The 12,464-nt window shown below is 44.1% G+C and overlaps 1 protein-coding gene across 1 annotated transcript in view; it reads left to right on the top strand.

The window, feature by feature from the left end:
- The first annotated feature begins 567 nt into the window (after positions 1 to 567).
- The window catches only part of CLIP4 (CAP-Gly domain containing linker protein family member 4), a 112,171-nt gene continuing 100,274 nt past the window's right edge, over positions 568 to 12,464 (top strand). The window contains exon 1 of the mRNA XM_060186813.1: positions 568 to 755. The gene's annotated coding sequence lies outside the window, so the exon portion shown is untranslated. The remainder of the gene's footprint in view (positions 756 to 12,464) is intronic.

Here is a 12,464-nt window from a genome sequence, read left to right on the forward strand (position 1 = left end):
AGTCAGAAAGAGAAGGATGAATATGGGATGATGTTACTCATGGGCAAAACTTAAGAAACAAGAACAGGAAGGGGAAACAAAGGGGAAAACAGGACTGGTGGTGTATTGAACCAAATCAAAGGACTCTGGGTAAGGAGGGCAGAAAGGAGGTGGGGGGAGGCAAAGGAGGCTTTCAGGTACACGATAATGGGCCAATTTGGGGGTGAGAGAGTTTTGCAGACACTAATCTTGGTGAGGTGAGAAATTGTACCCATGTGACAACTGTTCCGTAAACCACTACCCCCCCCCCAAAAAAAAAAAACAAATTAAAAAGAAAAGAAAAGAAAGCAAGCAGATTTCTCTATGGCACTAGGCAGGCGGGGGGTGTCCTGGTCCTGTACCCCCATTAGCCATTCTTTATCCTCTGCCCTTGCTGCTAAGATTTCAAAATGTTAAAGGTCACAGCTGAGGATCTCTGGCCCTTTAAATCTGGTAACCGAGCACCTAACAAAGTCATTATTATGTATTTGGGTCCCCAGGGAAGCGAGTGGTAAGCTCAAAGGAAAACTCTGGCAAAGAGAGGCAAGAGAGAGCCTGCCACCATCCTGGGCCTCTGTAATTGGAATCTCCCTGTGGGCTCAAGGGAGCCCATTAAGAAAGCAGCTACTTCCACACAGGCTCCACCTGCTGCCTGAACAGCCTGTGCTCTCCCTGGGGCAGACCCATGAGAAACTGATGATTTTGGGGAGTGACTTTGAGAAGATAGCGCTATGAGGGTAAGTCTGCTCATCACACAAATCCCATGCATTCCCGCCCAACCTCTCTCCAGCCAGAGCTCAGCTCCTTGCCAGCTGCCTTATTTGAGACAAGTTAACATGGGCTTGAGGAACTGGACACATACCATGGGGCACAGGTGCATGCAGTGTGTCTGTGTTTGGGTATCTTTAACAGAGATGCACCCTTTCCTATCGAGCAGTGCCTACAGAGGCTGTGGTGGACACCTGGATGGAGCGTTGAGAAAGACAGTTCATTCCTACCTTCTGTACTCCAAAACAACCTTGACCCATACTCCCAGTGGGGGAAAAGTGACAGGATGAAGATAAGAGGGCTCTGCACTCCAGCTCCACCAGCACCCAGAGACAGAGAAGGAAAAGGAGAGGGACATATGGAGGTAGTTATGATGTCATGAGTGACTTGGAGGGGAAGAGAGGATTGGATCAGGAAGAAAAAGGGGAAAGTTATGTGTAAATGAGGACAGATAGTTGTAGAGATGATGGTTGGCCCATGTCTGCAACCTTAGGGGAACTGTGGTGGACTGCACTGGGGAGATCGGGGATTCAGAGTTCTGGTGGTGGGAATGGTGTGGATTTAAACCCCTGTTGACATGTAATTTTGAAAAATAAAAAAAACAATATAAAACAATTACAAACCAGAGCAAAGGGTGGATTTGTAGAGGAAGTATTATTTGGGTAACAGGTAAAGTACACTTGTTTTTCTACTTGGTTTCCATATTTATTCTTATACCTAAATTTGAACGATAAAGCAATTAAAAACCAGAGATAGATAGATAAATAGATAGATAGAGAATGATAGTTCATTACTAGACTCTAAAGGCCAAAGCTTGGGGTAGGGTTCACACTCTGTGTTACACTTTCCATGGACTTTGATAAGTGCATAACATGACTCACTGTTATTGCATCATACAGGATAATATCACTGCCTCTAATCACCCCCGCCCCACACACCCCATCTGTTCACACTTCTCTCCCTCAGAACCACTGGTATGCACTGATTTCCTTTACTGTCTCTGTAATTCTCCCTTCTTTAGCATTTCACCTCTCTGGAACCATGCAGTAGGCTACCTTTTTCATGTGACCTTTCACTAACCAATATATACATTTCAGATTCCTCCAAGGCTATTTTTGTGACTTGGCAGTTCACATTTAAATAATTGCTGAATAATAATATTGAAATTATATATTGATTGTGTATTATTATACAGATGGACCACTGTTTGCTAATCCATGTATTTATTAAAGGGTATCTTGGTTATTTCCAGTTCTTGCCAGTTGTGAGTGAAACTGCTAGAAATATTCATATGCAGGCTTTGGTGTGGACATACATTTTTTACCTTTATTTTATTTTTATTATTTTAAACCAGAGCATTGTTCCACTCTTGATTGGTGCTGAGGGTTGAACCTGGGACTTTGATGCCTCAGGTATGAAAGTCTTTCTGCATAACCATTATGCTATTTCCCTAATCTAAACATGCATTTTTTTTTTTAAGTCATTGGCCTAGATAACTATGAGTGGGATTTCTGGGTCATGTGGTAAGATCAGACTTAGTTTTATAAGAAACTACCAAAACTGGGGTCAGTAAAATAGCTCATTTTGATAGTGTGCTGTTTCGTCATGTGGATGAGTCAGGTTCCAGCCTAACTTCCACCGCGTTGAAAGAAGCTTTGATACTGTTGTCTCTATCTCTGCCTGTCTTTCTCAATCTCAAAAAAGAAAAAAAAGCCACTGTTCTCCAACATGGCAATACGTTATTATTATTATCATTATCATTTATTTGTACGCTGCTCAGCTCTGATTTATGTTGGTGCTGGGGACTGAACTTTGGTGCCTCAGGCATGGGATTAGTTTACCTAGGCATTATGCTATCTCCCTGGCCCTATGACTACTCCTTGTTTTTCTCTTTCTTGTTTCTATGTGATGCTGCCAGGTGGGCGCGCAGCAAGCCCAGGACCTTATGTGTGCAAGGCATGTGCCCTACATCTGAACTACATACCCCACCCCAGTTTTCCCCACTCTTTTAATAAAGTGTCATTTGAAAAGCAGAAAATGTCTTTCCCTTTTTTAAAGAAATTTTTATTCTAATGATATTTAATTTGCTGATTTCTTTTCTTTTCTTTTCTTTTTTTTTTTTTTGCCTCCAGGGTTATCGCTGGGGCTCAGTGCCAGCACTACACATCCACTGCTCATGGAGGCCATTTTTTTCCCATTGGATAGGACAGAGAAATTGAGAGGGGGAGGGGAAGATAGTGAGGGGGAGAGAAAGATAGACACCTGTAGACCTGCTTCACCACTTGTGAAGCGATCCCCTGAAGGTAGGGAGCTGGGAACCTTGCACAGGTCCTCGTGCTTTGTACTATGTGTGCTTAACCCAGTGCGCCACTGCCTTGCCCCTTCAATCTGCTGATTTTTTTTCTTTCCCGGAGTGTGTATTGGTATCTAAAAACTGTTGTCAAATACAAGGCCTTGTAGATTTTTTTCCCTCATGTTATCTTGTATAATTTTGTAGTTCTGCATTTCATTTTATTTATTTATTTATTTATTTTCAGACAGTCTGTTTTATTGATGCTGGAATGCTTAGGCATTGGCAGCCAACTTCCTCAGTGGGCACAACTATTCCTTTCTCTGCTGCCTCTTGATCTTGAGGTTCTGGTTCTGGAGCTGGTGGCACACGGGCATGAGCTTTCTTGGGCGGAAGACCCAAGGGCTTGTAGTTCTTGCTTTTTTTTTTTTTTTTTTTAACCAGAGCACTGCTCATCTCTGGCTTATGGTGGTGTGGGGGATTGAACCTGGGACTTCAGAGTCTCAGGCATGAAAGTCTCTTTGCATAGCCATTATGCTATACCTCCACCCCAAGTTCTTGCTCTTTTCTGAGGTTTCCTTTCTGTGTTGGTTAATGGCAGTGAGAACACCAGTGATAGTCTGCAAGCCACTTGGTCCTCCAGCTGCTTCAGCTCCTCCTCCTCCTCTTCCTCCTCCTCCTCGCGCAGGGCTCTGGACTTCATCTTTGCCATTACACTACTCTTGGACTACTTCTGCCTTTTGCATGTTAGTCCATGATCCACTTGGATTTGATTTTTGTGAGTGGTGTAGTGTCTGCATTATTCTAGCCTGCAGATGTTCTGTTGCCCAAGCATTAGTTATTGATAACACTATCCTTTGTGGTTGAATTCCCTTTCTTTTGCCAATGATTGGGTTATCTACCAGCTATAGTACAGGTGTAATTCTGGGCTCTCTGGTCTGTTTCATTGACCTGTTTGCTTCTCCAGTTGCCACTTTGTTTTGTTTGTTCTATGGAGAGTTTAACAGTAAGTCTTCAAGTGAGCCCTGCATATTGTGTTGCTTATTCCTGACTTTTTGCTTTTTCCATGTAAACTTCAGAATCAGTTTGTCAATCTTCACAAGACAATTTATTGGAATTTGGATTGCACTGGATACATATATCAAGTTGGGAAGAACTGACATCTTAATATTGAGTTTTTCTATCCATGAAGATGAAATATCTCTTTAGGTCTTTATTCTTATCAGTTTTCTAATTTTGCTATTGTCAATCTTACACCTATCTTGTTAGATTTATAGTTAGGTATTTCTCTTATAAAATACTGTGTACTTCACAGTATTTTGAATCCTGACTGTTTATTATTACAGTGGAAAGAAAGTCACTGACTCTGTGTATCAGTCCTCAACTTTCTTAATTGCCTTCGTTGACCTGGTATCTCTTTACTTAGTCTGTCTCTTGAAATAGAAGATACATTTTAAAAATTTTGCAAAAAACATTAAACAGGTTTTGAGTTAATAGACTGTTTATTAAGAGAAGTTTTAGGTTCACAGAAAATTGAGCAGACAGTGCCAGGAATTCCCGTCTAAACACCCCTCACCCCCTTCCTCTGACTCTATTATTTTTTTTTAAAAAAATTTTATTTCTAAAAGGAAACATTGACAAAACCATAGGATAAGAAGGGTACAGCTTCACACAATTCCCACCACCAGAACTCTTTATCCCATCCCCTTCCCTGATAGCTTTCCTGTTCTTTAACCCTCTGGGAGTATGGACCCAGGGTCATTGTGGGATGCAGAAGGTGGAAGGTCTGGCTTCTGTAATTGCTTCCCCGTTGAACATGGGCGTTGACAGGTCGATCCATACTCCCATCCTATCTCTCTCTTTCTATAGTGGGGAAGGGCTCTGGGGAAGCAGAGCTCCAAGATACACTGGTGGGGTTGTCTGTCCAGGGAAGTCTGGTCAGCATCATGCTAGCATCTGGAACCTGGTGGTTGACAAGAGAGTTAACATATAAAGCCAAACAAATTGTTGACCAATCATGGACCTAAAGGCTGGAATAGTGCAGAAGAAGAGTTGGGGGGTCCTCCATTTTGTAGATAGCTAGTAGGCACATTTTAGTTAAATTCCAAAGGGCCTGTGGCTATACTAGTTTTTTTTTTCCTTTTTCTTTTTGCCTCTGGCATATCAGCCTGAAATCTGTTATGCTAGTGGATCCAAGATATTGTCTGGGAGAGATGATGTCATGGCTGGAAAAAGGACCAGAAAGCTGGATCAGAGAAGAGAGTAGCTCCCTAATATGGGAAAGGGGTATAAATATTGTTGACTGTAAACTTCATTGATTTGATGTGATCTGGGTACCATGATTAGCTTAGGAGCCTATGTGACCTCTGCATCCCTGTAGATCTGAGCTCACATTCTGTGGTCATGAGTAGGAACATTCCAGGCTGCCCCAGTATCAGGACCCATCTTCCTCAGGTGTAGCACAGAGTATGTTGTCCATCCCTCCTTCGGAGGATGGAACATTCTCTACCATTGTTGATCCAAGTTGAGGGCAAGGTCCAATGGGGGCCCACAAAGGGGTCTTTTGTGTTGTCCTGATAGAGATGACTGGTAACAATGGAGAGAGGGATTTATTTGAAGTCTAGGTCCATCAAGTCTGTTTGAAAATCTCAGGACTCCCCGATTAGGGCCCCAGCTGATGGGGTGGCCTGATAGTGACTAAAGAGTTAAAGTGTGCCAGTCTCTTGCCCTTATTCAGCTTTTGCAGTCCTTGCTTTGATAAGGTTAGCTTTGGAGTGAGTGAGAGAACTGTAATAGGAAGTAGGTGAGGAGGGTATCTAAGTAGACACTATTTCTTTAAGAACTTGATACTAACTTAGTACAGACTATTGTGTGTTTTTGCTTTCAGGTATATACTTTGCCCTAATTTATGGATACATGTGAACATATGCTCTATCTTACGGGACCTGGTCTGTATCTAGGTTTTGGGACTTTGTTAGGAAGTGAACCTCCTGGAATGGAATTAGAGAATACTATGAAAGGAAAGGTCTCACAAAGCATTAAGCCAGCTCCCCCTGCTCCACCCTGCATTCCTGATGCTATGGCCTATATGCATAATCATTGTTTTGCCTGGGAGATCCCCACCCATTCCATTCCTTTGATCTGGTTTCTTTCTGCCCTCTGGACCCTAGCAACAGGGTCGGGACACTGAAGAGCCAAGACAGAAGCGGAAGTGGCTTGACAGTCTCTCCTGAGTAATGAGGGTGAAGGGTTGACAATCCATGCCTGACTTCTCTGGACACAGTCTGAAGTGAAGCATGCTGAGGTGGTACTCGTTGCATTGATAAGGTTGGGATCAGTGTATGCAATATCATTTGGTATGACTTGAGAGAAGCATGCAGGAAAGTGAGCCCCACCCCAGAGGTTCCAGGACTGGGGGAAATATAGGCTCTATAGAGGAAGCAGGAGGTTCCTGCTGTCTTAGGGTTTGAGAAGACAATAGCTAGTTATTGCTATAATCACGCTGTTTGGAAATTGGGTTAACTTTGAAAAATCCCTTTGTTAGGATTTGCTGTATCATACACACCATCACCATATTTTATGTCCTTTGACATTATTTGTATATAGCTATACCACCGGTTGCTTCTGTTCTCCTTGGAATAAGCTTTTAAGAGAGTCAACATACCAAAGACTCAGCCTTTGTATTAAAAAGACTCAGTCTGTGCTTTAAAAAGTTTGAGACATTCAATCAGTTTTTCCCCTCTCATATTACTTAGTGATTTATATGACTACAAATTAATAGGAGTGGCATACCTGGTTGAGTGCACATGTTACAGTGTGCAAGGACCCAGGTTCGAGTCCCCAGTCCCCACTTGCAGGGGGAAAGCTTCACCAGTGATGAAGCAGTGTTGCAGGTGTCTCTCTGTCTCTCTCCCTCTCTGTCAACCCCTTCCCTCTCAATTTCTGGCTGTCTCTATCCAACAAGTAAATAAAGATTTTAAAAAAATTAAAAAAATTAATAGGAGTGTACATAAACACCATTCCCACTATCAAAAGGCTGTGTCCCATCCTATCTCTCCCCCCCACCCCAACCCTATGAAGCTGAACATCCACCCTCACCCTCAACCCAGGGTTTTTACTTTGGTGCCCTACCAGTCCTCTATTATTAACACTACTCTGATGTACTTGTTACAATGTTGGGTTTAAATTTAATATAGCAAGTGTGCATTGTGTGCTTTGGAATGTACAAAAGAAATAGTCCCCCATCTCTGGGAGTTTACAGTCTTGCTGAAAAGCAGGATAAAATGTTTCCAGACATACTTGTCTGGAATGGAATAGCCAATGGGACTTGGGAGGAGTGGGTGTGGTTTGGAGTGGATAGGGAGGCAGCTGTCCAAGAAAGAGGAGGCTGCAGGAAGACTCTGGGAGGGCCTCGGGGTCTGACTGTTGGGGTTCCTAGAGGTGTCTTCAAGCAACATCTATGCAGGAGGAGTGGTACACACACAGCTACAGAGAGGCAAACGGTTACCATACCTGGCGAAGACCTCAAGGAGTGAAAGAACAGAAGTCTGGAAGGACTTGAGTTAGTAGGACTTGATAAAGGGTTGGGATAAAGAGAGGAGCTCTTGCAGGTCCTCCGCACCTAATTCTTTGAGGGCCTTTGGTTTTGGTTTCACATAGACTGGCTCCAGGCAGAGAGCCAGCTGAGTCAGAAATGCAGTCTCTCGCTGGAGAGCGTGTCTTTGAAAGACAAGCACTGCCCTTCTGCAGGAAAGCTGCCAACCACGGCTGCAGACTTTGCATCTGGCACCAGAGAGGAACTTGGTGTTCTCACAGCTCATGACGGGAAGGGAACAGTCTCCTTGGGACATCAGACCCCAAGGGTGGTCACCCCCAGCTCCTCAAGCCCCTCATTGCTGTCTGCACTGAGCTCGTTTCTTTGAAGATCTCTGTCATGTCTGGAGGGCAACACAGTCCTGGGGGACAGGGGATGGGACCTCCGGAAGGAGGGATGTAGTCAGGGAAATAGACGAATCCCACTGGTCTAGTCTCTTTTCTCCACCAGGGAAGAGCACAGGGGGCAGTAACTGTCCTGTCTTCCTCGTAGTCTTCACTACCCTGAAAGAGCTCTCTAGAGGCCCATGCAATAAATAGCTTCATAACTTTTCTAGGCCTCCAGTAATGACACTCAACTACATGTGTGTAGTGAAAAGACACATTGATTTATTTTTTAATTTTTAAAAAATATTTATTTGATGGGACAGAGAGAAATCAAGAGGGGCAATGGAGATAGAGAGGGAGAAAGAGAGACACCTGCAGATCTGCTTCACCACTCATGAAGCTTCCCTTGGGGGCTGGGCTTGAACATTCGTGCACGTGGCAAAAGAGGTACCCTACTAGTTAGCTATCTCACAAACTTCTTTTTGTCTAAATTTCCACCAGGTTATGTCTGGGGATCAGTGCCTGCACAATGAATCCACTTCTCCTGGTGGCCTTTTTTCTTTCTTTCTTTCTTTCTTTCTTTCTTTCTTTCTTTCTTTCTTTCTTTCCTTCTTTCTCTTTTTGATTTAATAACTGTCAACAAGACCATAGGAAAAGAAGGGTCCAATTTCACATAATTCTCACCACCAAAGTGCTGTTTCCCATCCCTCACACTGGAATCTTTCCTATTCTTTATCCCTCTGGAGCATGGACCCAGGATCATTATGGGATGTAGAAAATGGAAGTTCTGGCTTCTGTAATTGTTTCTCTGTTGGACATGGGCGTTGGCAGGTCGATCCATACACCAGCCTGTTTCCATCTTTCCCTAGTGGGGCTCTGGAGAGGTGGGTACATTGGTGAGGTCATCTGTCTAGTGAAGTCAGGCTGGTGTTATGGTAACATCTGTAACTTGGTGGCTCAAAGAACATTAAGATATAAAGCAGAACAAATTGTTTAATAATCAGGAACCTAAAGGTAAGACTATAGCCAATAGATTTGGGGTCTCCGTTTTGTAATAGGCTAGTAGGTCTGTTTCTGGTACATTCCAAGGGGCCCATGACTTTACTAATTTTTGCCTGGGCCTGACAGCTAACATACAGGTGGGCAAAAGACACTGTCTGGGGAGATAGTGGCAGAGTTGGAAATAGAATTAGAAAGCTATGTCAGGGAAGGGAGTAGATCCCAATTATGGGAAAAGTATACAAATATTGTTAACTGTAAACCCCATTGATTTGATCTAGTGCCCATAGTCAGCACAGGAGCCTGTGTAACCTCTGCATCCCTGCAGGTCTGAGCTCCCATTCTGTGGTCATAGCTGGGAACATTCTAGGCTTTGCTCATGGCAGGACCCATCTTCCTCCAGTGCTGACCCAACCTCCCTTTGGAGCAGTTCCTTGGTGGCCATATTCTCTATTCTTTTATTTTATAGGACACAGAGAAATGGAGTGTGGGGGGGGAGGACGTGGGGAGGGGAGAAGACAGAGAAGAAGAGAGACAGAGAGACACCCACAGTGTTGCTTTACCACTTGTGAAGCTTTCCTCCTGCAGGCAGGGAATGGGGGTTTGAATTCAGGTCCTTGCACATGGCAACGTGTGTGCTCATGTGGGTGTGTGACCACCCAACCCTTTCACTAGCTTTTTTCAAAAAGATTTATTTCATGACTGTGTGTGTACATATGTGACAGAGAGAATGCATGCACGACTGAGAGTGAGTCTAGAGCAAGACATTGGGCCTATCTGGCACCAGAAATCAGTTCCAGAGCTTCTGACACACAAATCCTTTGGTCCCTCAGCTGAGCCACCTTTAAGGCTGCCACTGCAGCCATGTCTCACTGATGTAGTTCTCTGGCCTTCGTCAGTGAGAATGCCTTCAAGTCCATGGAAGTGTGTGCGGTCTCTTGCTGGGCAAGTTGAGCCTTATACTCCTTCCAGTAAGAGCCAGGGCAAGGCTGGAGGTGCAGAGCTCAGTGTCAGGCGAGCCTACGTAGGCAGCAAAGACATCAGCACGCTGCGGGTGGGCAGCACCCAGGGAAACTGCTGAGTGGTGTTTTTTTTTGGGGGGAGGGGATGGGGTGGGATCACCCATTTACCCAGTGTCACATCTACAAGGGAGTGTTTTGTTGCTAGGACACTATACCATAGTGATGCGGTCACGTCGGCATGCAGGTGCTGACTGCACAGCAGTCAGTGAGGCTGGTGGGTGGGAAGGTAGGAGCAGGAGGTCTCTGTCCTAAGGATGGCCTGTCCTGACTTAGTTCTGAATGCAGGGTGCTTGCGTGCATACGCTAGGTGAAAAATCCAGCTGTCTGTAGAGACCATTTGTAAGAAGCATTTGCTATTTAAAAAAAGCTATTTATGTTGAATTGGAAAAGGATAAGATGTTTGAGACAACCTTATTTTAGGTAGTAAATCTCACTTCAAAAGGCCTGAGTCTTTATATATGATTTTATTTACTTAGGCTCATACATTTCCTTTTAAAATATTTATTTTTATATGAGAGAGAGAGACATCAGAACACTGTCTATCTCTGGCATATGCTATGCTGGGATGGAGTGTGGAGTCTCAGGTACACAAATCCTGTGCTATACTGCTGAGGCATTGCTCCAGCTCTTAAACAGGATTTTAACCATTTGAGCTATTTATTTATTTGTTTATTTATTTATTATTACTTGGTCTTAAACACACATCCCTGGCAGACTATTCTATATTTTTTTCCTTTTAAATTTCAGATAGAGAGATACAGAGACACAGAGAGGAGAAACACCACAGCACCATTTCACTGTTCACGAAGCACCTCCTGGTGCTGTGCAGGGTGCTCCCAGGTGGTGAGTGGGGCTTGAACACAGGTCCTCGTGCTTGGTGAAGGGTATGCTCTACCCAGCGACTCATCTCCTGGCATTGAGCTTGTTATTTATGAAGAGTATAGCAGAGTAAGAGCACAAAGACCAGGCAAAAGTCTGGGTTTCACACAGTGTTTATAGAGATTATTTAGTCTTTTTCCTCTTTATTTCTTAATTAAACATTGTTGTTATTTTTACTATCTGGAAGAAAAAAAATGTTCATTTCCTTTTTTATTATTATCTTTATTTACTTATTTATTTATTTATTTTGCCACTGGGGTTATTGGGACTTGGTGCTGGCACTACAAATTCACTGCTCCTGGCAGCCTTTTTTCTCCTATTATTTTTATTTGATAGAACAGAGAGAAATTAAAAGAGGAAGGGGACATAGAGAGGGAGAGCAAAGGATAGACACCTGTAGACCTGCCTCACCACTCATGAAGCATCCCCCTGTAGGTGGGGAGCAGGGGCTCGAACCTGGATCCTTGCACATGGCAATATGTAAACTGTGCACTTAACTGGATGCACCACCACCTGCCCCCTCTAGTCTTTTTCTCTTTAGAAACACAGTGGGGGGGGTGGTATATGTGAGCCCTGGGTTCAGGTCCCCACTTGCAGGGAGGAAGCTTCAGGAGTGGTGGAGCTATATTGTAGGCATCTCTCTTTCTCTCTCCCTGCCTCTACCAGAAAACAAAGAGAAATAGGTGGTGGTGCTGGGGAAATGACCACTGGGAACAGTGAAGTTGTACCCACACAGGGTACCACTGATAACACATGGCAAAAGAAAGAGAAGGAGGAGGAGGAGGAAGAGAAAAAGGAAGAAAGAGGAGGAGAAGGAGAAAGAGAAGGAGAACGTATGATTCTCCAAGCTCTGAAGATGTCATCCAAGGCCATGCCCAGCCCAGCCTAACCCACCCTCCCAGCCCGGCTCCTGCCTCTAGCTCTGCTCTAGCTGGACTCTGGATCTCCATTCATCACACACTTCACTTTTGTGCCTCCAAGCCTCCCTTGTAAAACATCATGGGAGACTTTAATCTTTTGAACTTGACTGGTTTAACTCCTGGTTCTCTGAGGGCTGAGAGAGAGAGAGAAAAAGAGAGAGAGAGAGAGAGAGAGAGAGAGAGAGAACTCAGCAGATGGAATGCATAGTTTATGGTGAGTCAGGCCCTGGCCCTGGGTTCATGCCCCAACACCACACAGGGACCCCATAGATGGTGAAGCAGTCAGTGTTTTGGTGTCGCCTCCTCTCTCTCTAAGGACAAAGAATAGGGCCGGGGAGGTCACTTGGTGGCACTATGCATTTGCGAGACCCTCAGTTTGTTGCCTGACTCTGGACAATCCTGCTTCTTCTCCCTGACTGTGTAGTTTTGGCCAAGCTACTTCAATATACTCTACACTCTTAACTAGAAAGTGAAGCAAAATACTATTTTTCCTTCAGGGGCAAAATAATTGAAAGTACTTAGGCCAGGCCACAGTGCACACTGAACACTTCATTGCAAACTCAGTGCTCATTTATGAACCTGGATCTCACCAGCCTCTAGCACAGTTCAAAATACATCTTCTAGAAACCTTCTCCAACCACAGAGCCT

The sequence above is a fragment of the Erinaceus europaeus genome, chromosome 3 (assembly GCF_950295315.1).
Source record: "Erinaceus europaeus chromosome 3, mEriEur2.1, whole genome shotgun sequence".
NCBI classification, from domain to species: domain Eukaryota; kingdom Metazoa; phylum Chordata; class Mammalia; order Eulipotyphla; family Erinaceidae; genus Erinaceus; species Erinaceus europaeus.